We start from the raw sequence: 4,610 nt of genomic DNA, 5'->3' as shown, positions 1-4,610 counted from the left end.
ATAAATACATCTTTTTTTAAAAAGATGCACAATTATACAATCACCATGAGGCTCCATTTATATCCAGACCACCTCCTCCCCCCATCCCTAATTCCTGACAACTGTTAATCTGTTCCCTATCTTTATAATTATGTTATTTCACAAATGTTACACCAGCAGAATCATGAGGTGTGTATCCTTTTGAGATTGGCTCCTCGGCATAATTTTTTTTTCACTCAGCATAATTTTGTTGAGGTTCACCCAAGTTGCTGTGTGTATCAACAGTTTAGTTATTATCCCTTCTTATTGGTGAGTAGTATTCCATGTTTAACCACTCATGGAAAAGGATTTTTTATGTTTCAATATGAAACAATACCCATGGCCTTTGTCCTATTCAGGGAAAACCTGTATTTTTATAGCTGCTTATGGTATACATCAAATAACTACAAAGGGACATACTTTTCCTAACTAATCTCTGAACATTGGAAACGTTTTCAACTATCAAGTTTTTCTAGTGGCGAAAACATGGGTTTATTTATGCCACAGCCAGATTCATTTTTTTATTTATTAATTTTTTTTCACAGCCAGATTCATTAAAACACACAAACACACACACATACACATACACAACAACTGAAAACTTTCAAAATTAAGATTCCTATTTCCCTTTAATATTTCACTGGCCTCTTTAAGAAAAAAAATGTTGGTATCTGTGAAATTAAATTTACAAAAAGAGAAATAAAATTTCTGGTAACTCCAGGAGAACTTATACCTGTTGGAAAATTATGAGCTATCTTGTAATAAAAGCTTTCTGCTTGATATATAAATTCACTGAAATAAAAATTAGAACAATCCCAGGTTTCTGGTAAAATGGGCCACATATACAAAGATCCACTCCCAGGTTAATAGAACTGGATGGCAATTGTCACAAAAAAACAAAAAACACAACAAAGCTTTGCATGCATCATTGTTAGAGGAGCTATTGTTTCGTAAATAAAAAGGAATCATGCTGTTTCCCTCTCATGAAATGTTCTTCCTTTACATTCAAACAAAACAAACCCCAGCTATCTCCTAGGCTCAGCTCCAGACCCTTCTCTACAATTCTTCCAAACACACAGCCCTCTGTTCTTTCTCCAACTCCTGACGTCTGTGAGGTGGCGCGTCTCGTGTACTGCTGTGTGCACATTCTATTTGAGATTCTTATAACTGAGCATCTTACTGGGTTCCAGGCTTCTGTCTGTTGTTTTTTGAGAGCTTACTTATAAGAGCAAAATAAACCTGGAAACATCCTACAGTCCTACAATGTGGTACTGGTTCCATATATGATAATTAGAATTAAAGAATGATAAATATAGGCATGTATTTAGTGTTGTGGAAAGATGTTCACAGAACACACGGATGTCTGTTATTTTACTGTCATCGTCAAACTCAAACTACTAGCATTTTCTATATATGTAACCATGACAATGATAAAGTGTACATAAAGAAGGAGAGAGACTAAAACATTAATAATCCAGGGTTACGTATTTTTCCCTTTCATTTTCTGTTTGTTTTTTTTTTTCAAAAGTTTAATGATAAACATGAGCAATAAAAAATATTCAAAAGTTAATGCTACTGGGGATCCCTGGGTGGCTCAGCAGTTTAGCGCCGCCTTCGGCCCAGGGCGTGATCCTGGAGACCCCGGGTTGGGTCCCATGTTGGGCTTCCTGCGTGGAGCCTGCTTCTTCCTCTGCCTGTGTCTCTGCCTCTCTCTCTCTCTCTGTGTCTCTCATGAATAAATAAATAAAATATTTTTTAAAAAGATTTTATGAATAAATAAAATATTTTTTAAAAGGTTTTATGAATAAATAAAATATTTTTAAAAAGATTTTATGAATAAATAAATAAAATATTTAAAAAAGATTTTATTGGGATCCCTGGGTGGCGCAGCGGTTTGGCGCCTGCCTTTGGCCCAGGGCGCGATCTTGGAGACCCGGGATCGAATCCCACATCAGGCTCCCGGTGCATGGAGCCTGCTTCTCCCTCCGCCTGTGTCTCTGCCTCTCTCTCTCTCTGTGACTATCATAAATAAATAAAAATTAAAAAAAAAATTAAAAAAAAAAAAGATTTTATTTATTCATGAGAGACACAGAGAGAGAGATTGAGAGGCAGAGACACAGGCAGAGGGAGAAGCAGGCTCCACGCAGGAAGCCCAACATGGGACCTGACCCCGGGTCTCCAGGATCATACCCTGGGCCGAAGGTGGCGCTAAACCGCTGAGCCACCCGGGCTGCCCGAAATAAATAAAATCTTAAAAAGAAAAAAAGTTAATGCTACTATGAATACTTGTATATAAGTTTTTGAGTTTTTTTAATTTAATTTTTTATTTAAATTCAATTGATAAATATATAGTGTATTATTAGTCCTCAGAGGCAGAGTTCAATGATTCATCAGTCTCATATGATACCCAGTGCTCATTACAACCTGTGCCTTCCTTAATGCCCTCACCCAGTTACTCCATCACCCCACCCCCTTCCTTCCAGTAACGTTCAGTTTATTTCCTATCATTAAGAGTCTCTTATGGGGGATGCCTGGGTAGCTCAGCACTTGAACCTCTGCCTTCAGCTCAGGGTGTGATCCTGGAATTCTGGGATCGAGTCCCACATCAGGACCCTGCATGGAGCCTGCTTCTCCCTCTGCCTGTCTCTGCCTCTCTATGTCTCTCATGAATAAATAAATCTTAAAAAAAAAAAAAAAAGAGTCTCTTATGGTTTGTCTCCCTCTCTGATTTCATCTTATTTTTCCCTCCTTTCTCCTATCATCCTCTGTCTTGTTTCTTAAATTCCACATATAAGTGAGACCATATGATAATTGCCTTTCCCTGTGTATATAAATTTTTGTATGGACATATACTTTCATTTCTCTCCAATAAATACCTAGGGGTGAAATGGTTGGGCCATATGCTAGGTGTATGTTGTACACACAAATATGTCTAGGTATATATCTTATATGAAGTGTTTGTTCAAATCTTTTGCTCATTTTTTATTAAGTTTTCTTCTTTTTTTAAAAGATTTTATTTATTTATTCATGAGAGACATAAAGAGAGGCAGAGACATAGGCAGAGGGAGAAGCAGGCTCCATGCAAGGAGCCCAATGCAGGACTCCATCCCAGATCCTGGGATCATGCCCTGAGGTAAAGGCAGACACTCAACCACTGAGCCACCCAGGCATCCCTTAAGTCGTTTTCTTATTAGGTTTTGAGAGAATATACATATTTTTAAAATTCCTAATTAAAAATTAAATATGTGATCTGCAAATATTTCCCCCCAATGTGTGGTTTGTTTTTTCATTCCCTTAATAGTGCAAAAGTTTTTGATTTTGATGAAGTTCAAAGTATCAATTTTTTAAATGGATCATGCTTTCAGTGTGGTATCTAAGAAATCTTTGACTAATCTAACATCACAGCGATTTTTTTCTGGAAGTTTTATAGTTTTAGGTGTTACATTTAGGTCTATAATCCATTTTTTTAAAATTATTATTATTATTTTTATTTATGATAGTCAGAGAGAGAGAGAGACAGAGACATAGGCAGAGGGAGAAGCAGGCTCTATGCACCGGGAGCCCGATGTGGGATTTGATCCCGGGTCTCCAGGATCGCGCCCTGGGCCAAAGGCAGGCGCTAAACCGCTGCGCCACCCAGGGATCCCTATAATCCATTTTGAATTAATTTTTTATGTAGGGTAAGATATGGATCAAAGCTCATGTTCTTTGCATCTGATTATTTAATCATTCCAGTACCATTTGTTGAAAAGACTATCCTTTTTCTACTGGATTGCCTTTGTACGTTTGTTGAAAATCAATTGTCTATATATGTTTGGGTCTATTTCTGGACTATCTATGCTGTTCTATTGATCTATTTTATTCCGTTGATTTATCCGTCTTCATGCCAATCCTTATAACCAATTAATCCTGTCTTAATTACTGTAGTTTTATAATAAGTTGAAGTCATAGGTGGTAAATCCATTCCCTTTTTGCCCTATTTCGGTTGGAAACAGAGGTCTGATGAATTTTAATCCCAGCTCCACCATGTAATACTTGTGTGATTCCATAAAAGTCAGTTAATACTGTTTATTACTAATTTACATACTTGCTTATTACTAGAATTGTTTATAGTGTTTGGATTAAATGCTTATAAAGAGCTCAAATGGGCACCTGGGTGGCTCAGTGGTTGGGTGTCTGCCTTCAGTTCAGGGTGTGATCCTGGAGACCCGGGATGGAGTCCCATGTCGGGCCCCCACAGGGAGACTGCTTCTCCCTCTGGTTGTGTCTCTGCCTCTCTCTCTGTGTCTCTCATGAATAAATAAAATCTTTGAAAAAAAATTTTTTTAAAGAAGAGAGCATTCTACATATTACCTTGAAACCCAGGTTACAGTACCTTTATGGCCAGTTTGGGGTGGTTTTCTTCAACTCTTCTTTTTTTCAGCCTTGGCAATATCTGTCCCTGCCAATCTCCGAGTGCCCCCAGGAACAGGTCAGTTCCACACTGAAGAGGAGGAGCTACTTCCCAGGATCGCAGCCCTAGCAATCCACAGTGCTGCCCTCCTGGGGACCGAAGAGGACCCGGATCACTCTGTTGCGTGTGCCATGTGAGT

Source organism: Vulpes lagopus, chromosome 3, assembly GCF_018345385.1.
Source record: "Vulpes lagopus strain Blue_001 chromosome 3, ASM1834538v1, whole genome shotgun sequence".
NCBI lineage: Eukaryota > Metazoa > Chordata > Mammalia > Carnivora > Canidae > Vulpes > Vulpes lagopus.
The sequence above is the reverse complement of the archived record's forward strand: the minus strand, read 5'-3'. Positions refer to the sequence as shown.